This window comes from Chiloscyllium punctatum, chromosome 49 (assembly GCF_047496795.1).
Source record: "Chiloscyllium punctatum isolate Juve2018m chromosome 49, sChiPun1.3, whole genome shotgun sequence".
Lineage (NCBI taxonomy): Eukaryota > Metazoa > Chordata > Chondrichthyes > Orectolobiformes > Hemiscylliidae > Chiloscyllium > Chiloscyllium punctatum.
This window is the reverse complement of record NC_092787.1, coordinates 26,081,622-26,106,516: the sequence shown is the minus strand read 5'-3', so window position 1 is coordinate 26,106,516 and position 24,895 is coordinate 26,081,622.

Sequence of the window (24,895 nt, the reverse complement as noted above, 5' to 3'; positions counted from 1 at the left end):
GATGAGGAGAGTGTTGTGTGATGTGAACAAGCAATCTGGAGATATTTATCATCCAATTTCAAGCTCAGGCCCAATCTCTCATAGCCCACCTCTGTCTATGCACCAGGCCTGAGTGCAGTCTCCGATGGGCAGTTTGTTAGTAACAGCTCAGTGACATGGTTAGACTGGCTTTGCCTCTGGATTGGGGTAAATAGTTTCCCATTCATCATCCAGGACAGCTCCACTCCAGAGAAGGACTGGAGTGCTATGATCAGGAAGATGGAGAGGGTTGTTGGTGTAGTGGCTGCTTGACCCAGTATTGGGTTTGTGGTAGATCAGTTCCTGAGGATCACAGCTGGCAGCAGGAGGCAATGATGATGTGGGAAGCCATACTTGAGGAGGACACTCCATCCAGCCACAGGGTCAAAGAGGTCCACGGGTCGAGGTCATTTTCTTAGATATGTCTTGTTGTTGAGATCATGATGGACAGAATCTGCATTGTGACTCCAGGAGGAGCTGTTCAGCCAGAGTAGGCAGGCTGTTGAGGAGCATGTTCATATTGCCCTTGGACTGTGGGAGTTGGCAGGGGGACTTATCTCTTGTTATCGCAGTTGGCCTTATGTCAATTTGCAAAGGTGGTTGCAGTAAATACCTCAAAGGTCCCTGAGCAAACTCTCCCCCTTCCAGATGGGGCGATGAGGTTATATGGCTGAGTTAAGACTACTCTACTGTAGTTCAGTCTGTTGGCAGGGATTCTATTTGCTTTGTCAGTTCCAAACTGTTCGAAGGTCTCTCCAAACATGTCAGGGCGGACCACACTGAAACTGGAGCAGGTAGCATGCTTCAGTCAAAGGCATTCACGTCTAGGACTGTGTCTTGGTTGATGAGATCCTTCCACTAGGTCCTCACCTTGTCTTTATCCTTGGTGGTCCCAATCCGTATTTATCACTCAAAACTTCCAGATTAAACTAGGTGATTGTTGGGATGATCACTAAAGGATCACAAGGGGAATAAGCCAGGCCTGCCACACCTAAAGCAACACCAAACGCCCCTTGTACCCACTGACCAGCCACTGTAACTAAAGAGGCTGTACCTGGGGATCTCTGTAGCTGAAGAAGCGGTACCTGGAAATCTCTGTAACTGAAGCTGTACCTGGGGATCACTGTAACTGAAGAAGCTGTACCAGGGTATCTCTGTAACTGAAGATGCTGTACATGGGTGTCTATGTAACTGAAGCTGTACCTGGGTATCTCTATAATTAAAGCTGTACCTGAGTATCTTTGTAAAGGAAGAGGCTGTACCTGGGCATCTCTGTAACTGAAGATGCTGTACCTGGGTATCACTGTAACTGAAGAAGCTGTACCTGGGTATCACTGTAACTGAAGAAGCTGTATCTGGGTATCACTGTAACTGAAGAAGCTGTACCTGGGTATCTCAGTAACAGATGAATCTGTACCTGGGTATCACTGTAACTGAAGGTGGTGTACTTGGGTATCTCTGTAACTGAAGACTCTGTACCTGGGTATCTCTGTAACTGAAGAAGTTGTATCTGGGTATCTCAGTACCTGAAGCTGTACCTGGGTATCTCAGTAACTGAAGCTGTACCTGGGTATCTCTGTAACTGAAGAAGCTGTATCGGGGTATCACTGTAACTGAAGATGCTGTACCTGGGTATCTCTGTAGCTGAAGAAGCTGTACCTGGGCATCTCTGTAACTGAAGAAGCTGTACCTGGGTATCTCAGTAACAGACGAAGCTGTACCTGGGTATCTCTGTAACTGAAGCTGTACCTGGGTATCTCTGTAGTGGAAGCTGTACCTGGTTATCTTTGTAACTGAAGCAGCTGTACCTGAGTATCTCTGTAACAGAAGAAGCTGTATCTGGGTATCTCTGTAACTGAAGAAGCTGTACCTGGGTATCTCAGTAACTGAAGCTGTACCTGGGTATCTCTGTAGTGGAAGCTGTACCTGGTTATCTTTGTAACTGAAGCAGCTGTACCTGAGTATCTCTGTAACAGAAGAAGCTGTATCTGGGTATCACTGTAACTGAAGAAGCTGTACCTGGGTATCTCTGTAACTGAATCTGTACCTGGGTATCACTGTAACTGAAGGTGGTGTACTTGGGTATCTCTGTAACTGAAGACACTGTACCTGGGTATCTCTGTAACTGAAGAAGCTGTATCTGAGTAACTCTGTAACTAAAGATGCTGTACCTGGGTATCTCTGTAACTGAAGAAGCTGTACCTGGATATCTCTGTAAATGAATCTGTACCTGGGTATCAGTGTAACTGAAGCTGTACCTGGGTTTCACTGTAACTGAAGGTGGTGTACTTGGGTATCTCTGTAACTGAAGAAGCTGTACCTGGGTATCTCTGTAACTGAAGATGCTGTACATGGGTGTCTCTGTAACTAAAGTTGTACATGGGTATCTCTGTAACTGAAGCTGTACCTGGGTCTGTCTGTACTGAAGAAGCTGTACCAGAGTATCTCTGTAACTGAAGCTGTACCAAGGTATCTTTACAACTGAAGACACTGTAACTGGGTATCTCTGTAACTGAATCTGTACCTGGGTATCTTTGTAACTGAAGATGCTGTACCTGGGTATCTCTGTAGCGGAAGCTGTACCTGGTTATCTTTGTAACTGAAGAAGCTGTACCTGGGTATCTCTATAACAGAAGAAGCTGTATCTGGGTATCACTGTAACTGAAGAAGCTGTACCTGGCTATCTCTGTAACTGAATCTGTACCTGGGTATCACTGTAACAGAAGAAGCTGTACCTGGGTATCACTGTAACTGAAGCTGTACCTTGGTATATCTGTAACTGAAGCTGTACCTGGGTTTCACTGTAACTGAAGGTGGTGTACTTGGGTATCTCTGTAACTGAAGACACTGTACCTGGGTATCTCTGTAACTGAAGAAGCTGTACCTGAGTAACTCTGTAACTAAAGATGCTGTACCTGGGTATCTCTGTAACTGAAGAAGCTGTACCTGAGTAACTCTGTAACTAAAGATGCTGTACCTGGGTATCTCTGTAACTGAAGACACTGTACCTGGGTATCTCTGTAACTGAAGAAGCTGTACCTGAGTAACTCTGTAACTAAAGATGCTGTACCTGGGTGTCTCTGTAACTGAAGCTGTACATGGGTATCTCTAGAACTGAAGAAGCTGTACCTGGGTATCTCTGTAACTGAAGATGTAGTACATGGGTGTCTTTGTAACTGAACAAGCTGTGGCTGGGTATCCCTGTACCCAAAGATGCTATACGTGGGTTTCTCTGTAACTGAAGGTGTACCTGGGTATTGCTGTAACGGAAGCTGCTGTTCCTGGGCACTTCTGTAAAAGAAGATGGTGTAACTGAGGAAGCTGTACCGGGTTATCTCTGTAACTGAAAAGGCTGTACCTGGGTATCTCTGTAACTGAAGAAGCTGTACCTGAGTGTTTGTGTAAACTGAAGATGCTATACCTGGGTATCTCTGTAACTGAAGCTGTACCTGTGTATCTCTGTAACTGAAGGTGATGTACCTGGATATCTCTGAACCTGAAGCTGTGCCTGGGTATCTCTGTAACTGAAGAAACTGTACTTGGGTATCTCTGTAACTGAAGAAGCTGTACTTGGGTATCTCTGTAACTGAAGCTGTGCCTGGGTATCTCTGTAACAGAAGGAGCTGTATCTGGGTATCTCTGTAACTGAAGAAGCTGTACCTGGGTATCTCTGTAACTGAAGACACTGTACCTGGGTATCTCTGTAACTGAAGCTGTGCCTGGGTATCTCTGTAACAGAAGGAGCTGTATCTGGGTATCTTAGTAACTGCAGCTGTACCTGAGTATCTCTGTAACTGAAGAAGCTGTACCTGGGTATCTCTGTAACTGAAGAAGCTGTACCTGGGTATCTCTGTAACTGAAGCTGTGCCTGGGTATCTCTGTAACAGAAGGAGCTGTATCTGGGTATCTTAGTAACTGCAGCTGTACCTGAGTATCTCTGTAACTGAAGAAGCTGTACCTGGGTATCTCTGTAACTGAAGAAGCTGTACCTGGGCATCTCGGTAACTGAAGATGCTATACATGGGTGTCTCTGTAACTGAAAGCGTACATGGGTATCTATGTAACTGAAGTTGTGCCTGGGTATCTCTGTACTGAAGAAGCTGTACCTGAGTATCTCGGTAACTGAAGATGCTGTACATGGGTGCCTCTGTGACTGAAGCTGTACCTGGGTTTCACTGTAACTGAAGAAGCTGTACCTGGGAACCTGTGTAACTGAAGATGCTGTACCTGGGTATCTCTGTAACTGAAGAAGCTGTAACTGGGTATCGCAGTAACGGAAGATGCTGTACATGGGTATCTCTGTAACTGAAGCTGTACCTGGGTCTGTCAGTACTGAAGAAGCTGTACCTGAGTATCTCTGTAACTGAAGCTGTACCAAGGTATCTTTACAACTGAAGACACTGTACCTGGGTATCTCTGTAACTGAAGCTGTAACTGGGTATCTCTGTAACTGAAGATGCTGTACCTGGGTATCTCTGTAGTGGAAGCTGTACCTGGTTATCTTTGTAACTGAAGCAGCTGTACCTGAGTATCTCTGTAACAGAAGAAGCTGTATCTGGGTATCTCTGTAGCGGAAGCTGTACCTGGTTACCTTTGTAACTGAAGCAGCTGTACCTGAGTATCTCTGTAACAGAAGAAGCTGTATCTGGGTATCACTGTAACTGAAGAAGCTGTACCTGGGTGTCTGTGTAACTGAAGATGGTGTACCTGGGTATCTCTGTAAATTAATCTGTACCTGGGTATCAGTGTAACTGAAGCTGTACCTGGGTTTCACTGTAACTGAAGGTGGTGTACCAGGGTATCTCTGTAACTGAAGACACTGTACCTGGGTATCTCTGTAACTGAAGAAGCTGTACCTGAGTAACTGTGTAACTAAAGATGCTGTACCTGGGTGTCTCTGTAACTGAAGCTGTACATGGGTATCGCTAGAACTGAAGAAGCTGTACCTGGGTATCTCTGTAACTGAAGAAGCTGTACCTGGGTATCTCAGTAACTGAAGCTGTACCTGGGTATCTCTGTAACAGAAGGAGCTGTACCTGGCTATCTCTGTAACTGAAGATGCTATACATGTGTGTCTCTGTAACTGAAAGCGTACATGGGTATCGATGTAACTGAAGTTGTGCCTGGGTATCTCTGTAACAGAAGATGCTGTACCGGGGTGTCTCTGTGACTGATGCTGTACCTGGCTACCTCTGTTACTCAAGCTGTACCAGAGTATCGCTGTAACTGAAGAAGCTGTACCTGGATATCTCTGAAACTGAAGACACTGTACCTGGGTATCTCTGTTACAGAAGCAGCTGTACCTGGGTATCTCTGTAACTGAATCTGTACCTGAGTATCACTGTAACTGAAGCTGTACCTTGGTATATCTGTAACTGAAGCTGTACCTGGGTATCTCTGTAACAGAAGCAGCTGTACCTGGGTATCTCTGTAACTGAAGCTGTACCTGGATATCACTGTAACTGAAGAAGCTGTACCTGGGTATCTCTGTAACTGAAGATGCTGTACATGGGCATCTCGGTAAGTGAAGATGCTATACATGGGTGTCTCTGTAACTGAAAGCGTACATGGGTATCTATGTAACTGAAGTTGTGCCTGGGTATCTCTGTACTGAAGAAGCTGTACCTGAGTATCTCGGTAACTGAAGCTGTACCTGGCTACCTCTGTTACTCAAGCTGTACCAGAGTATCGTTGTAACTGAAGAAGCTGTACCAGGGTATCTCTGTAACTGGATGTGCTGTACCTGGGTATCTCTGTAACTGAAGAAGCTGTACCTGGGTATCTCTGTAACTGAAAAGGCTGTACCCGGGTATCTCTGTAACTGAAGAAGCTATACCTGGGTACCTCAGTAACTGAAGAAGCTGTACCTGGGTATCACTGTAACTGAAGAAGCTGTACCTTAGTATCTCTGTAACTGAAGCTGTACCAAGGTATCTTTACAACTGAAGACACTGTACCTGGGTATCTCTGTAACTGAAGAAGCTGTACCTTGGTATCTCTGTAACTGAAGCTGTACCAAGGTATCTTTACAACTGAAGACACTGTACCTGGGTATCTCTGTAACTGAAGCTGTAACTGGGTATCTCTGTAACAGAAGAAGCTGTACCTGGCTATCTCTGTAACTGAATCTGTACCTGGGTATCACTGTAACTGAAGCTGTACCTTGGTATATCTGTAATTGAAGACACTGTACCTGGGTATCTCTGTAACTGAAGACACTGTACCTGGGTATCTCTGTTACAGAAGCAGCTGTACCTGGGTGTCTGTGTAACTGAAGATGGTGTACCTGGGTATCTCTGTAAATGAAGCTGTACCTGGGTATCTCTGTAACTGAAGATGCTGTACCTGGGTATCTCTGTAACAGAAGATGCTGTACCTGGGTGTCTGTGTAACTGAAGATGGTGTACCTGGGTATCTCTGTAAATGAAGCTGTACCTAGGTATCTCTGTAACTGAAGAAGCTATAACTGGGTATCTCTGTAACTGGAGGTGCTGTACCTGGGTATCTCTGTAGCTAAAGTTGTACATGGGTATCTCTGTAACTGAAGCTGTACCTGGGTATGTCTGTACTGAAGAAGCTGTACCTGAGTATCTCTGTAACTGAAGCTGTCCCAAGGTATCTTTACAACTGAAGACACTGTAACTGGGTATCTCTGTAACTGAAAATGCTGTACCTGGGTATCTCTGTAACTGAAGAAGCTGTACCTGGGTATCTCTGTAGCGGAAGCTGTACCTGGTTATCTTTGTAACTGAAGCAGCTGTACCTGGGTATATCTGTAACAGAAGAAGCTGTATCTGGGTATCACTGTAACTGAAGAAGCTGTACCTGGGTATCTCTGTAACTGAATCTGTACCTGGGTATCACTGTAACTGAAGGTGGTGTACTTGGGTATCTCTGTAACTGAAGACACTGTACCTGGGCGTCTGTGTAACTGAAGATGGTGAACCTGGGTATCTCTGTAAATGAAGCTGTACCTGGGTATTTCTGTAACTGAAGAAGCTCTACCTGGGTATCGCAGTAACTGAAGATGTACCTGGGTATCTCAGTGTCAGACGAAGCTGTATCTGGGTATCTCAGTAATAGAAGATGCTGTACCTGGGAATCTCTGTAACTGAAGAAGCTGTACCTGAGTTTCTCTGTAACTGAAGCTGTACCTGGATATCTCTGTAACTGATGCTGTACCTGGATATCTCTGTAACTGAAGCTGTACCTGGGTATCTCTGTAACTGAAGCGTACCAAGGTATCTTTACAACTGAAGACACTGTACCTGGGTATCGCTGTAACTGAAGCTGTAACTGGGTATCTCTGTAAGTGAAGATGCTGTACCAGGGTATCTCTGTAACTGAAGCTGTACTTGGGTATCTCTGTAACTGAAGAAGATGTACCTCAGAATCTCTGTAACTGAAGATGCTGTATCTGGGTATCTCTGTACCTGAAGCTGTACCTGGGATTCTCTGAAACTGAAAGAAGCTATACCTGTGTTTCTCTGTAACTGAAGCTGAACCTGGGTACCTCTATAACTGAAGACTTTGTACCTGGGTATCTCTATAACTGAAGACGTTGTACCTGGGTATCTCTGTAACTGAAGCTGTACCTGGGTGTCTGTGTAACTGAAGAAGCTGTACCTGAGTATCTCTGTCAGTAAACAAACTGTACCTGGGTATCTCTGTAACTGAACTTGTACCTGGGTATCTCCGTAACTGAATCTGTACCTGGGTATCTCTATAACTGAAGAAGCTGTACCTGGGTAACACTTTAACTGGAGAAGCTGTACCTGGATATCTCTGTAACTGAAGCTGTACCTGGGTATCTCTGGAGCTGAAGATGCTGTACCAGGGTATCTCTGTAACTGAACGTTTACCTGAGTATCTCTGTAACCGAAGAAACTGTACCTGGGTATCTCTGTAACTGAACCTGTTCCTGGGTATATCTCTAACTAAGATAGTGGTGTAAGTGGACAGCTGTCAATGTTTCACTCATGTCAGTGCATGTGACAATAAAGCTCATTCTAATCTGCGCAATGAAAGGGAGACCATTTGGGTTTAAAGTATCAATTGGTCAAGTCATTCACCAGTTGAGAATGAGGTAATCGCACCACAGAACATTCCAGCATTGGAGGAGGCCATTCAACCCATCATGACTGCTCCAGCCTTCTGAAAGAACGACCAATTAATCGAACTAACTCTGATCTTTTCCCATAAGCTGCAATTTATTTCTTTGAAGTATTTATAAAAACTCTTCGTTCTAACATTATTCAGGAATCTCCTTCCAGCGCCTCTTGAGGAAGTGTATTCCAGATCATAGCAATTCATAGATGGGAAACAATTCTCATTATTCCCTCTCTGATTCCTCACCTTACTTCTTCACTACCCTACCTACCTGCGACTGCACTTTCAAGGATCTATGAACCTGCACTCCAAGGGCTCTTTGTTCAGCAACACTCCTCAGAATCTTACTATTTGGTGTATAAGTCCTTCTCTGATTTGCCTTTCTAAACTGCAGCACCTCACATTTGTCTTCATTAAACTCCATCTGTTGCTCCACTGGCCCACCTGATCAAGATCTTGTTGTAATCTGAGGTAATCTTCTTCGCTGTCCACTATACCTACAGTTTTGGTGTCATCCTCAAACATACTAACCATTCCTCCCATGTTCTCATCCAAATCATTTATATAAATGATGAAAGGTGTATGTGCGTCCTTCTTGAACTGGTTCCAGTCTTTGCCATCACTAGTCACTTCATCCTTGGCCAAGACTTCTGCATCATTGTAATGGCTAGGTGGCATTGCACATGCCTGGTTCCATCCTTACCTATCCAGTTGGATCCAGACAAGCAGACACAATTGTTTCTCTTCCCCATCTGACACTGTTATCACTTGTATCCTGGAGGGCCCCTCCTATAAGTCATCTACACACTGCCCCTTGGCAAAATCACCTGAAAACAAAGTGTCAATTTAGATCCTTGTGGCACTCTGCTGGTCACAGGCCTCTCCTGAGCTATTGAAAGGATGAACAGGGAACTTTGAGACAGTCTGCTTTGCTCTTTTTTATCTCAGATTATCCAATTGCTACGACTCTGCTGCTTGTGGGATCGTGCTGTGCGCACGTTGGCGGCCATGTTTCTGACGTTCCTATGGCGAGTACACTTCAAAAGCAGTTCATTGATCCTGAAGAGCTGTCCGATATTCTGCAGTCACTAAAGATGCTGGATAATTGCTGCCTTTTCTTTTGAAAAAAACCCTCAACCACAACAGAAAGCCCGAAGCTGTGTTCGAGTAATTAGCACAGTTCGCAGTTGTGCAGAGAGAGAGAATGATGACACATCAAAGGCAACGGTTCCTGAGATTTATTTTAAACCCACCTCCGACCAATTCCTAGCTTTACCTGTCAAAGTAAGTTACCACAGCGTTGTCACTGCACCATTCGTTGCATAACCAGTGCCACTTCCAATTTTGCCCTCGGTTTAACAATTCTCCTCCACTCTGGCTCTGTTTTCACTTGTATTTGGAAAAGAATGAACTCATTAGGGATAACGTGGCAGTGCACAGTGTTGGACTGGGTTGGACAAGGTCAGTAGTCACCCGGTTATAGTCGAACAGATTTATTTGAAATCACAAGCTCTTGGAGCGCTGTCAGTTGATGAACGACCTCACCTGATGAAGGGGCAGCATGTGACCTCTGACTTTGTCCACCCCAGTCCAACACTAAGCAGCTCTGCATCATAATTGATGTTGTCTCCATGGACTTTACAAAAGCATCTGACACCCTCATGGTAGGCTGGTTCAGAAGATTAAGTTGCAAGGGATCCACAGTGAGTTGGTAAGTTGGATACAACATTGGCTTGTTCATAGAAGACAGAGAGGGTGGTTGTGGGCAGGTGTTTTTCTGACTGGAGGTCTGTGACTAGTGGTGTTTCACACAGATCAGTGCTAGGATCTCTGTTGTTTGTTATATACATGGAAATGATTTGGATTAAAATGTAGGTGGACTGATCAGTAGGTTTGCAGATGAAAGCTGAATTGGTGAAGTTGTAGATAGTGAGGAAGGTTGTCAAGGGATACAATAGGAGATAGATTGGTTGGAAAGTTGGGCAGAGGAATGGCAGATGGAATTTGATCTGGTCAAGTGCATGGACAGGTTGAACCGAAGGGTCTGTTTCCATGCTGTACATCTCTATGACTCTATGAGTGCAGCCCCAACAACACTCAAGAAACTTGACACAGGGTGGCATGGTGGCTCAGTGGTTAGCACTACTGCCTCACAGCCCCAGGTTCGATTCCAGCCTGGGGCGACTGTCTGTGTGGGGTTAGCACATTCTCCCAGTGTCTGCGTGGGTTTCCTCCGGGTGCTCCGGTTCCCTCACACAGTCCAAAGATGCGCAGGTTAGGTGAATTGGCCATACTAAATTGCCATAGTGTTAGGTGCATTAGTCAGAGGGAAACGGGTCTGGGTGGGTTACTCTTTGGAGGGTTGGTGTGGACTGGTCGGGCCGAAGGGCCTGTTTCCACACTGTAAGGAATCTAATCTTAAAAAAAATGTGTGAGATGATGTATTTTGGGAAGTCAAATACAAGAGGAATGTCTACGGTTATTGGCAGGACCCTTAGGAACATTCTTATGCAGAGGGATCTTGGGGTACAAGTCCATAGCTCCCTGAAAGTGTCAACAAAAGTGGTTAAGATGGAAAACAACATGGCTGGCAAGCTTACCTTCATCAGTCAGAGCAATGAGTGTAAAAGGTGGTAAGTCATATTGAAACTTTAGTGAGGCCACATTTGGAATACTGCATGCAGTTCTAGTCACAGCAGTGTCGGAAGGATGTGGAGGCTTTGGAGAAGGGTGCAAAGGAGGGTTACCAGGATGTTGCTGGGCTTGGAGTGTGTTGGCTATAAGGAAAGTTGGACAAACTTGGATTGTTTTCACTCGAATGTCGGAGGCGAAGAGGTGACCTGATTAGAAGTGAATAAACTTATGAGGGGCTTGGATTTGGTGGATTGTTGGAATCATTTTCCCGGACTGGAAATGTCAAAAATGAGGGGCGGAAGTTTAAGGTGAGAGGGGAAAGTTTAAAGGAGATGTGCAAGGTAAGTATTTTCCCCAGAGGGTGGTAGGTGCCTGGAACACGCTGCCTGGAAAGGTGCTGGAAGCAGGTACAATAGCAACGTCTAAGAGGCATTTAGAGAGACACATGAACAAGTAGGGACTAGAGGGATATGGACCATGGGCAAGCAGATGGGATTAGCTTGGAATGGCATCATGGTCAGCACGGAGATGATGGGCCAAAGGGCCTGTTTCTGTACTGTCCTCTATGTTCTACACTCTATGTTTTTTGTTCTCTGCTCTATGTTCTGTGCTCTATATTCTATGCTCTATGCTCTGTGTTCTCTGCTCTGTGCTCTATATTCTATGGTCTATGTTCTACGCTCTATGTTCTGTGCTCTATGCTCTTCAGGATTCTCCTGTAACCGCTCCTTATCCCAACTTTAGTACCTGATCCCTGATCCCTGGGCCTGAGTCCTAAACCTTAACCAATACACAAACTGGTTGGTACTCCCAGCACAGGACAGGCCTGAGGCCTGCAGGAGCTGGAAGCTGAAATCTCCAGGACGGATGGCAATGATCTGATAGATTTGGGATTGGGTGGGAATAAAGGTGTTTGACTGAGCCGAGAGGAAAGGTGACATGGGGAAAGTTCCAGGAATACGTTCGGCTTGATTTGGTAACTCCTGGGATTCAGAATCTGTGACTATCCAGGTCTTCAAATATGGGCAAGGGTAAGGATAGATTATTCCCTGATCCACCTACCCCTCGTTACCCTTGTCCTTCTCTCTCCCTCTGCCACTTATATTCCCCATCTCACCTCCACATCACTCCCTTCCTCATCCTTCACGCATTCCTCATTTCCCTTCCCCTATCCATAATACTCTCCCTGTCCCCCTTTTTCAAAAGGTCCTTATTCTCCCTCCCTCCTCACTTGCCACCGCCCCATAGTCCCACTGCCCCTCCACATCGTTGCCCCCTTCCAGTGACACTGGGAATTCTGGGTCATTGTACGTCATCATTTCTTGACATGGATGATCCATGTGACACTGTGTCCAATCACAATGGGCCCCACAAAAACTGTGACCATTTTAATGAACTCCTGCACCAACCAATCTCACCTCCCCGTGGCCGAACACTATAACTCCCCCACCCACTCCACTGAGGATATGCAGGTCGTGGGCCTCCTCCATCGCCGCTCCCTCACCACCTGGAGGAAGAACGCCTCATCTTCCGCCTCGGAACACTTCAACCGCAGGACATCAATGTGGACTTCACCAGTTTCGTCATTTTCCCCTTCCCCCACCTTACCTCAGTTCCAACCTTCCAGCTCAGCACCGCCCTCATGACCTGTCCTACCTGCCAATCTTCCTTTCCACCTATCCACTTCACACCCCAGCCCCACCCCCTTAACCACCTTCTCCCCAGCCCCACCCCCACCCCCCTCCCATTTATCTCCCCACCCCCACCCCCCTCCCATTTATCTCCCCACCCCCAGCCCCACCCCCACCCCCTCCCATTTATCTCCCCACCCCCACCCCCAGCCCCACCCCCACCCCCCTCCCATTTATCTCCCCACCCCCACCCCCAGCCCCACCCCCACCCCCCTCCCATTTATCTCCCCACCCCCACCCCCAGCCCCACCCCCACCCCCCTCCCATTTATCTCCCCACCCCCACCCCCAGCCCCACCCCCACCCCCCTCCCATTTATCTCCCCACCCCCCTCCCATTTATCTCCCCACCCCCACCCCCAGCCCCACCCCCACCCCCCTCCCATTTATCTCCCCACCCCCACCCCCCTCCCATTTATCTCCCCAGCCCCACCCCCCTCCCATTTATCTCCCCACCCCCACCCCCCTCCCATTTATCTCCCCACCCCCACCCCCAGCCCCACCCCCACCCCCCTCCCATTTATCTCCCCACCCCCAGCCCCACCCCCACCCCCCTCCCATTTATCTCCCCACCCCCACCCCCAGCCCCACCCCCACCCCCCTCCCATTTATCTCCCCACCCCCACCCCCCTCCCATTTATCTCCCCAGCCCCACCCCCCTCCCATTTATCTCCCCACCCCCACCCCCAGCCCCACCCCCACCCCCCTCCCATTTATCTCCCCACCCCCACCCCCAGCCCCACCCCCACCCCCCTCCCATTTATCTCCCCACCCCCACCCCCTCCCATTTATCTCCCCACCCCCACCCCCAGCCCCACCCCCACCCCCCTCCCATTTATCTCCCCACCCCCACCCCCCTCCCATTTATCTCCCCACCCCCAGCCCCACCCCCACCCCCCTCCCATTTATCTCCCCACCCCCAGCCCCACCCCCACCCCCCTCCCATTTATCTCCCCACCCCCACCCCCCTCCCATTTATCTCCCCACCCCCACCCCCAGCCCCACCCCCACCCCCCTCCCATTTATCTCCCCTCCCATTTATCTCCCCAACCCCAGCCCCACCCCCACCCCCTCCCATTTATCTCCCCACCCCCACCCCCCTCCCATTTATCTCCCCACCCCCAGCCCCACCCCCTCCCATTTATCTCCCCACCCCCACCCCCCTCCCATTTATCTCCCCACCCCCACCCCCAGCCCCAACCCCACCCCCCTCCCATTTATCTCCCCACCCCCACCCCCAGCCCCACCCCCACCCCCCTCCCATTTATCTCCCCACCCCCACCCCCAGCCCCACCCCCACCCCCCTCCCATTTATCTCCCCACCCCCACCCCCACCCCCACCCCCACCCCCCTCCCATTTATCTCCCCACCCCCAGCCCCACCCCCACCCCCCTCCCATTTATCTCCCCACCCCCACCCCCACCCCCCTCCCATTTATCTCCCCAGCCCCACCCCCCTCCCATTTATCTCCCCACCCCCACCCCCAGCCCCACCCCCACCCCCCCTCCCATTTATCTCCCCACCCCCACCCCCACCCCCTCCCATTTATCTCCCCACCCCCACCCCCACCCCCACCCCCCTCCCATTTATCTCCCCACCCACACCCCCAGCCCCACCCCCACCCCCCTCCCATTTATCTCCCCACCCCCCTCCCATTTATCTCCCCACCCCCACCCCCAGCCCCACCCCCACCCCCCTCCCATTTATCTCCCCACCCCCACCCCCACCCCCACCCCCACCCCCCTCCCATTTATCTCCCCACCCCCACCCCCCTCCCATTTATCTCCCCAGCCCCACCCCCCTCCCATTTATCTCCCCACCCCCCTCCCATTTATCTCCCCACCCCCACCCCCCTCCCATTTATCTCCCCACCCCCACCCCCAGCCCCACCCCCACCCCCCTCCCATTTATCTCCCCACCCCCAGCCCCACCCCCACCCCCCTCCCATTTATCTCCCCACCCCCACCCCCAGCCCCACCCCCACCCCCCTCCCATTTATCTCCCCAGCCCCACCCCCCTCCCATTTATCTCCCCACCCCCACCCCCACCCCCTCCCATTTATCTCCCCACCCCCACCCCCACCCCCACCCCCCTCCCATTTATCTCCCCACCCCCACCCCCAGCCCCACCCCCACCCCCCTCCCATTTATCTCCCCACCCCCCTCCCATTTATCTCCCCACCCCCACCCCCAGCCCCACCCCCACCCCCCCTCCCATTTATCTCCCCACCCCCACCCCCACCCCCACCCCCACCCCCCTCCCATTTATCTCCCCACCCCCACCCCCCTCCCATTTATCTCCCCAGCCCCACCCCCCTCCCATTTATCTCCCCACCCCCCTCCCATTTATCTCCCCACCCCCACCCCCCTCCCATTTATCTCCCCACCCCCACCCCCAGCCCCACCCCCACCCCCCTCCCATTTATCTCCCCACCCCCAGCCCCACCCCCACCCCCCTCCCATTTATCTCCCCACCCCCAGCCCCAGCCCCACCCCCACCCCCCTCCCATTTATCTCCCCAGCCCCACCCCCCTCCCATTTATCTCCCCACCCCCACCCCCAGCCCCACCCCCACCCCCCTCCCATTTATCTCCCCACCCCCACCCCCAGCCCCACCCCCACCCCCCTCCCATTTATCTCCCCACCCCCACCCCCTCCCATTTATCTCCCCACCCCCACCCCCAGCCCCACCCCCACCCCCCTCCCATTTATCTCCCCACCCCCACCCCCCTCCCATTTATCTCCCCACACCCAGCCCCACCCCCACCCCCCTCCCATTTATCTCCCCACCCCCACCCCCCTCCCATTTATCTCCCCACCCCCAGCCCCACCCCCACCCCCCTCCCATTTATCTCCCCACCCCCACCCCCCTCCCATTTATCTCCCCACCCCCACCCCCAGCCCCACCCCCACCCCCCTCCCATTTATCTCCCCTCCCATTTATCTCCCCAACCCCAGCCCCACCCCCACCCCCTCCCATTTATCTCCCCACCCCCACCCCCCTCCCATTTATCTCCCCACCCCCAGCCCCACCCCCTCCCATTTATCTCCCCACCCCCACCCCCCTCCCATTTATCTCCCCACCCCCACCCCCAGCCCCAACCCCACCCCCCTCCCATTTATCTCCCCACCCCCACCCCCAGCCCCACCCCCACCCCCCTCCCATTTATCTCCCCACCCCCACCCCCAGCCCCACCCCCACCCCCCTCCCATTTATCTCCCCACCCCCACCCCCACCCCCACCCCCACCCCCCTCCCATTTATCTCCCCACCCCCAGCCCCACCCCCACCTCCCTCCCATTTATCTCCCCACCCCCACCCCCACCCCCCTCCCATTTATCTCCCCAGCCCCACCCCCCTCCCATTTATCTCCCCACCCCCACCCCCAGCCCCACCCCCACCCCCCTCCCATTTATCTCCCCACCCCCACCCCCACCCCCACCCCCCTCCCATTTATCTCCCCACCCCCACCCCCAGCCCCACCCCCACCCCCCTCCCATTTATCTCCCCACCCCCACCCCCACCCCCACCCCCACCCCCACCCCCACCCCCACCCCCAGCCCCACCCCCCTCCCATTTATCTCCCCACCCCCAGCCCCCTCCCATTTATCTCCCCACCCCCACCCCCAGCCCCACCCCCAGCCCCACCCCCCTCCCATTTATCTCCCCACCCCCACCCCCAGCCCCACCCCCACCCCCCTCCCATTTATCTCCCCACCCCCACCCCCAGCCCCACCCCCACCCCCCTCCCATTTATCTCCCCACCCCCACCCCCCTCCCATTTATCTCCCCACCCCCACCCCCACCCCCACCCCCCTCCCATTTATCTCCCCACCCCCAGCCCCACCCCCACCCCCCTCCCATTTATCTCCCCACCCCCACCCCCACCCCCACCCCCACCCCCCTCCCATTTATCTCCCCAGCCCCACCCCCCTCCCATTTATCTCCCCAGCCCCACCCCCCTCCCATTTATCTCCCCACCCCCACCCCCTCCCATTTATCTCCCCACCCCCACCCCCAGCCCCACCCCCACCCCCCTCCCATTTATCTCCCCAGCCCCACCCCCCTCCCATTTATCTCCCCACCCCCACCCCCACCCCCAGCCCCACCCCCCTCCCATTTATCTCCCCACCCCCACCCCCAGCCCCACCCCCAGCCCCACCCCCGGGGCTTCCAGCCTCATTCCTGATGAAGGGCTCATGCCTGAAACGTTGATTCTCCTGCTCCTCGGATGTTGCCTGACCTGATGTCCTTTTCCAGCACCACCCTCTGCCAACTTTGAATTGAAGTATCCTGGAGTAGGCCATTCAGCCCCTTGAGCCTGTCCCTCCAGCTGATGAGATCATGGCTGAAGTGTGATTTAACGCCAGAAAATTATGGAGGTAGCATATCATTGGCTGAGGCAGCATTTACTGTCACCGTACTGCCCCTGGACAAGGTGGGGATGACCTGCCATCTTGAGCCACAGTCCAAAAATGTAGGGGAATGGCTCTGGGTGGGTTTCTTTTGGAGGGTCAGTGTGGACTTGTTGGGCTGAAGGGCCTGTTTCCACACTGTAGGGAATTAAATCTAATCTAATAGATATCTGCTATTCAAATGCAATGACGGAGATAAGGCAAAAGCGACTTTGTGGTGTCAAATCACACTTTAGCCATGATCTCATCGGATGGAGGAACAGGCTCAAGGGGCTGAATGGCCTACTCCAGGATACATCAATTCAAAGGAGAGAGGGGTCCTGGGCTCCTTTGCTCTGGGGACCTGATTTTATTTCCTTTCCAGTTTCCCTACCCCCCCAACTCACACCCATCCTTGCTGACTGTGGTTCCCCAGACACACAAACTTTGACATGTAAACACATATAACCACGCAAATATGAAAGAACCAACTACATGAGCACACATAAACGTGGACAAATTATCATGTACAGGACACACGAAACACATGAAAACATTGACATGTAAAAGCACACAGACATTAATGAAGAAACACTTGCATGCAGTACGACACACAATGTACTAACATAAACACACACGTCTACATCTTCACAAACATAAAATCACACACATACACAGAAAGTCCCTTTGAATCTCATTCAGTTCCTCAATGATTTTTATCCATCATGCATTATGTCATTTCGTTAAAAATTAACTGCAGGCTGAATTTAAATAAATCTTTGAACCTGATGCTAATTGTATTTTTTTCAGCTTTCCCACGGAAGATCAGCCAATTGCAATTTCCCAGTCGGAGGCAGGAAGCCGTGTTCTGACTGTGGAGATTAATGAGACGATACGTTCCCTGTCTCTTTGGTTCACTGGACATTGAGTCTGGTGCTTATCTGTTTGGAATGCTGCTGATCACCTGGAAACATCTGTTTATGAATGTCAAGTTTCCGAGTTCAACAAACCATCTCCTCTCGGAGCCGCTGAATCTGACTCAATTTTGGATCCACAGCTGCTTCACCCAAACTGGCTCCTGAACCTTCAGTTCTTTCTAAAATGTTCCAGCTCAGTTGATGCAAATATTCAAGAATGAGGCTTTGCCAAACATCCTAGCCTGACTTCCTGGTCACTGCCTATTTTAATTCCCACTCCCTCTCCGAAACAACCATTCTCGGCCTCCGAATCACAAATTGGAGGATCGACACTTTATCTTCCGCTTGGGCAGCCTACAGCCCAGAGGACTCAACATTGAGTTCTCCAATTTCAAATAACCTCCCTTTCCCATCCCCCGACTCCCTCTCCAGGCCCCTCCCCCTCCCTTCCATTCCACCTACTGACCCTTCCTTCCACCCACCAATTGGATCCACTCCTCCCATTGACCAACCAAGTCGTACCCTCTGCCTGTCTTCATCCCTCTCTCCCTCACCACTCCACCCCTCTCCCCACCCAAAACCCTCCCCTGCCCTCCTTCATCTGTGGCTCCCCCCAGCCCTGAAGAAGGGTTACACCTGAAACGTTGACTTCCCCACCTCCTGATGCTGCCTGGCCGGCTGTGATCTTCCAGCCTCCTGCCTGTCTACTGAAAATGTCTCCTTATTTCCTCCCGGTGATTTTGAACTCTTTTTAATCCCCTTCTCTGCAGTGAGCAGAACACTCCCAGCTTCTCCATTATCATTAATGTTACACAACCTGGTTAGCTCAGGGATGTTGCTTTGGGTACAAACATTGACAGTCATAAGGACTAGGTTGGGGGTAAGCCATCAGGCTCCCTCTCAAGCCCGCTCCACCATTCAATATGATCATGGCTGATCTCTTCATACCCTCAGCTCCACTTACCCGCCCGCTCACCATAACCCTTAATCCCTTTACTGTTCAAGAATCTATCTTTGCCTTCAAAACATTCAGTGAGGTAACTTCAAACTGCTTCACTGGGTGGGGAATCCCACAGATTCACATCCCTTTGGGTGAAGAAGTTCCTCCTCAACTCAGTCCCCCTTACTTTCTTCCCCCTTTACTTTGAGGCTATCCCCCCTAGTTTTTGTTTTACTGGCTGGTGGAAAGAACTTCCCTGCTTCTATATGGATGTAGAACACAGCAACCAGACCCTTCGGTCCAATTCATCCATGCCGATCAGATGTGCTACATTAATCTCGTCCCGTTTGCCAGCACTCGGCCCCTATCTGCATATTGTAACCTCGAGCTCAGGGTAGTGATGAATGTCGCTCTTACAATCCCTTCCATTACAATGTTGGACATTCTACTAACCACCTGCTAGTGGTCTGTGTTGGAGAGATTGACATGTTAATAATCAACTTGCTTCACCACATTATGAACACACCTTCCTTGGCCATCAATGCCTGGAGTGGGTCTCGAACCCAGAGCTTCTGGCTCTGAGGGAGGGACATTACCCTCCGTGCCGCAAGATTTCTCTCAGCCCTCGCTGCGATTTTATCACTTGACCTTCTGCCAGCTTCAGAGAATAATAGAATGGTTGAATTCTTTCCCTGAGTATTTCTGGTGGGCAGAACAAGGTGAGGGAGAGTGGGGGTGTGTGCAGAACAGAATCTTAAAATTAGAGCCAAGATGTTCGGAGGGTGATGTTGGGAAATATTTTTCCAAACATACAGGAATGGAAATCTCAAACTTTCTCCTTCATGGAGTTTAATTCGGATAAATGCGAGGTGCTGCATTTTGGGAAAGCAAATCTTAGCAGGACTTATACACTTAATGGTAAGGTCCTCGGGAGTGTTGCTGAACAAAGTGACCTTGGAGTGCAGGTTCATAGCTCCTTGAAAGAGAAGTCACAGATAGATAAGATAGTGAAGAAGGTGTTTAGTATGCTTTCCTTTATTGGTCAGAGCGTTGAGTACAGGAGTTGGGAGGTCACGTTGTGGCTGTGCAGGACATTGGTTAGGCCACTGTTGGAATATTGCGTGCAATTCTGGTCTCCTTCCTCTCAGAAAGATGTTGTGAAACTTGAAAGGGTTCAGAAAAGATTTACAAGGATGTTGCCAGGGTTGGAGGATTTGAGCTACAGGGAGAGGCTGAACAGGCTGGGGCTGTTTTCCCTGGAGTGTAGGAGGTTTACAAAATTATGAGGGGCATGAATAGGATAAATAGACAAAGTCTTTTCCCTGGGGTGGGGGAGTCCAGAACTAGAGGGCATAGGTTTAGGGTGAGAGGGAAAAAATATAAAAGAGACCTAAGGGGCAACTTTTTCACACAGAGGGTGGTACGAGTATGGAATGAGCTGCCAGAGGAAGTGGTGGAGGCTGGTACAATTACAACATTTAAGAGGCATTTGGATGGGTATATGAATAGGAAGGGTTTGGAGGGATATGGGCCGGGTGCTGGCAAGTGGGGCTAGATTGGGTTGGGATATCTGGTTGGACCGAAGGGTCTGTTTCCATACTGTACACCTCTATGACGTTTGGATGTAGGTTTGCTCACTGGGCTGCAAGGTTCATTTCCAGATGTTTCGCTACCCTACTAGGTAACATCTTCAGTGGACCTCATGCGAAGCAATGCTGAAAATTTCTGCTTTCTATTTATATGTTTGGGCTTCTTTGGAAACATATAAATAGAAATCAGGAACTTTCAGCATTGCTTCGCCTGAGGCCCACTGAAGATGTTACCTAGTAAGGTAACGAAACGTCTGGAAATGAACCTTCCAGCTCAGCGAGCAAACCTACATCCAGAACCTCAACCTGAGCTACAAATCCTCTCAAAACTCGCTAATCTCTATGACTCTAAGTAGTTGAGGCTGAACGAGGGTCGGTGATGGAAGGTCTGTGATTGGTGCTGTCCAAGGATATTAAAGGTTTTGAAGTCCAAATGCCGATGAATGAATTCACACTAACTGGTAAAGAAACTCAGCAGGAGGTCTGGCAGCTTCTGTGGAGAGAGAAGTGGCGTTAACGTTTCGGGGAGTCACTGGACTGGAAACATTAACTCTGCTTTCTCTCCATAGACGCTGCTGGATCTGATGAGTTTCCCCAGCAACCTCTGTTTTTGTTTGCTTCATATTTCCAACAACTGTATCTCGACGGGAACAGGACGGACCATATTGTGGAAGGATCACTCAATATTCTGTAAAACAATTACCAGGAGACGCAGAAAATCCTTCCCAAAATTAAACTTTAATCTTGCCAAACCAAAGCCGTGACAGCCAGAAAATGTCTTCCCTGTCTGCCCACGAGACCTTTGTCTCTCTGCAGTTTATACAGTCTTAGGTTCCCGAGCTTGTCTGATAGTATTAGCACAGCAGGTCAGGCGGCATCCGAGGAGCAGGAAAATCGACGTTTTGGGCAAAAGGTTCCTGATGAAGGGCTTTTGCCCGAAACGTCGATTTTCCTGCTCCTCGGATGCTGTCTGACCTGCTGTGCTTTTCCAGCACCACTCTAATCTCCAGCATCTGCAGTCCCCACCTCTGCCTGATAGCACTAGCATACCCAATCATACTGGCTTGCTTCACCTTCCTACCCTCATCATCCTCTGCCTCACTGGTTCCCTCTTTTTCACTTAACCTATCACATTACAACACCATCGCCTTCAGTATTAGCTCATACATCAGTGATTTAACTAGCCTATCACAGTGCACTACCATTATCCATTACTGGAGCCCTGTAATATGATCCTGTGCATGCATTACAAAGTTAGCTAACGTAAAGTTAGCTACACAACTTCCAAATTAACTTCCATAACCTCAGATGCTGGAAGTCAGAGTCAATAGATGTAGAGCTGGAAAAGCACAGCGGGTCAGACAGCATCTGGGGAGGAGGAGAGAGGAGGTTTTGGGTTGAAATGTTGATTTTCCTGCTCCTCGGATGCTGTCTGACCTGCTGTGCTTTTCCAGCTCTACATCCCTAGTCCCAAACTTCCAGCTCAGTAACTGTCCCCTTGACTTGTCTGGACTTGTCCTACCTGCCTATCTCCTTTTCCACCTATCCACTCCACCCTCTCCTCCTTGACCTATCACCTTCATCTTCTCCCCCACTCACCCATTGTACTCTATGCTACTTTCTCCCACCCTCCTCTAGCTTATCTCTCCACGCTTCAGGCTCACTGCCTTTATTCCTGATGAAGGGCTTTTGCCCAAAACGTCGATTTCGAAGCTACTTGGATGCTGCCTGAACTGCTGTGCTCTTCCAGCACCACTAATCCAGAATCTGTAGTTCTGTGTTACCTTTTAGTGTTTAATTTAGTGTTTTTGCCGCTGTCTACCTATTATTTACTTATCTATGCTACTTAACTCTGTGATCTGCCAGTATTGCTCGCAAAACAAAGCTTTTCACTCTGCCTCGGGACACAGGACAATAAATTCAATTCAGTAATTCAGTCATTTTCAAATTGAGTAGTGGCTTAAGGGTCTCTACAGCCTCCTGCACTTTCCCCCACTGAGACTGCACTGAAATATTGGCAAGTCAATCATTCATGACTCTCAGGAGAGATTTCAAAAGAAATAAGCAGTGGAACATTTTAGTCGGCAAGTTGAATGTATTTTAAAAAATGTATTCACTCATGAGACATGGGCTCTTGTAGCGCATCCCTAATTGTCCTGGAGTAGGTGGGGGTGAGCTGCCTTCTTGAAGCACTGTAGTCCTTAGGGCATAGTTCTGCCTACAAAGCTGTTAAGAAGCAAGTCTCAGGACTTCCCCCCAGCAGCAGTGAAGGAAGGAATGGTGATATACAGTATTTCCAAGTCAGGATGGTGAGGAGCTTGGAGGGGAATTTGCAGGGGGTGGTGTCCCCATGTATCTGCTGCCTGTGTCCTTCTAGATGGAAGTGGTTTTGGGTTTGGAAGGCGCTGCCTGAGGGGCCTTGGTACAAAGCAACTTGTAGATAGTACACACTGCTGCTACTGTATACTGGTACTGGAGGGTGTGAATGTTTAAGGTGGGAGAAGTATTTGGAGGAAATAGGCTGCATTGTCCTGGATTAACTGTGTACTGTTCTGCTGTATAGATGGTTTTCCCCCACCAAGGTATGAGTTCATTAAAAACAACACAGCACAGCAGACCAGTGGTTAGCACGGCTGCCTCACAGCACCAGGGACCTGGGTTCCATTCCACCCTCAGTCGGCTGTCTGTGTGGAGTTTGCATATTCTCCCCGTGTCTGTGTGGGGTTTCCTCCGGGTGCTCTGCTTTCCTCCCACAGTCCCAGTTTGCAGGTTAGGCGGATTGACCATGGGAAATTCCCCATAGTGTCCAGGAATTTGGAGGTTAGGTGGATTAGCCATGGGAAATACAGGATTATAGGGGAGTGAGGCGGGATGCTCTTCAGAGGGTTGGTATGGGCTGAATGACCTGCTTCCACACTGTAGGGTTTCGATGAACAATTGTGGATTCAGCCAATAAACTATGAACAACCATTTCCCTGTCAGTTACAGCAGGGTTGGAGTGTTTAGGATCAGAAGTTTGAGCAACTGAGATTTTCGTTTTGATATTCACCCTCTACCGGAAATGTCCGACTGTGAGTTTAGAGATGGAACGTCACTCAATCATTTCCCCAAAATTCTCTGGGACACCCGCACCAATCAACCCCACCGCCCCGTGGCCCAACATTTCAACTCCCCCTCCCACTCTGCCGAGAACATGCAGGTCCTGGGCCTCCTCCACCACCGCACCCTCACCACCCGACACCTGAAGGAAGAACGCCTCATCTTCCACCTCGGAACACTTCAACCCCAAGGCATCAATGTGGACTTCACCAGTTTCCTCATTTCCCCTCCCCCCACCTTACCCCAGGCCCGACCTTCCAATTTGGCACCGCCCTTATGACCTATCCCATCTCTCCATCTTCCTTCCCACCTAATCCGCTCCACCCTCTCCTCCAACCTATCACCTTTACCCCCACCTCCATCCAACTATTGCACTCCCAGCTCCCTTCCCCTCTCATTTATCTCTCCATCCCCCTCTCTTTTGCCTGAAAGGTCAACTCTCCTGCTCCTCGGATGCGGCCTGACCTGCTGTGCTTTTCCAGCACCACACTCTTGACTCAGTTCCCTCAAAATGTTCACTGTGTTTTCATGGCCTTAGTCTCTGAATTAAATTAATGCCTTAAATCTCAGCATAACTTGATGAAGAAAGACATCGACAGGAATTACAATTTAAATCCGTTTGCAAATCATCACTGAAAAGGAATTGTTTATTTTCCCTTAAAGAAGGATGCGTTTGAAACGCTTAATGTTTAACACTCTTAATGTTTAACAAGCGTTTAATTGCCAGTACAGTCTTTTCATCCCTCAGATTTAGCTCCAAGGATGCTGTCGGAGTCAATCAGTCTCAGGGTCAATCTCCCACTCAGGACCTAATTAATATTGCATTCAATCTGACTGGGATAATGGCTGTTTCCCTCTTAATTACAATGCTAATGAAGCGAACAAGAAACGACTTCTCACAGGCACCAGACTGACATAAGCTGCTTGTATAATTACAGATGAAGAAGGATTACATTTAAGTAGCACCTTTCGTGACCTCAGGATGCCTTGAAGCGTTTTCCACTCATTGAAGCACATTTTGATGCAAGCCATTGTCAGGATATGGCCATGAATTGTGGGAGTGCCCCGGTGTTGGACTGGGGAGGACAAGGTCAGAAGTCAGACAACACCAGGTTATAGTCCAACAGGTTTATTTGGAATCACAAGCTTTTGGAGCGCCTCCTGCATAAGGGGAGGCAATAGCCTAGGGGTATTATCGCTGGACTGTTAAACCAGAGAGCCAGCTTAATGTTCTGGGGTCCCAGGTTCGAATCCCACCATGGCAGATGGTGGAATTTGAATTCAATAAAAATCTGGAATTACGAGTCTAATGATGACTATGAATCCATTGCCAATTGTCAGAAAGACCCATCTGGTTCACTAATCCCCTTTAGGGAAGGAAACTGCCATCTTTACCTGGTCTGGCCTACGCGTGACTCCAGGCCCACAGCAACGTGGCTAACTCTGAACAATTAGGGACGGCCAATAAACCCTGGTCTTGCCAGGGACTCCCTCATCCTGTGAATAA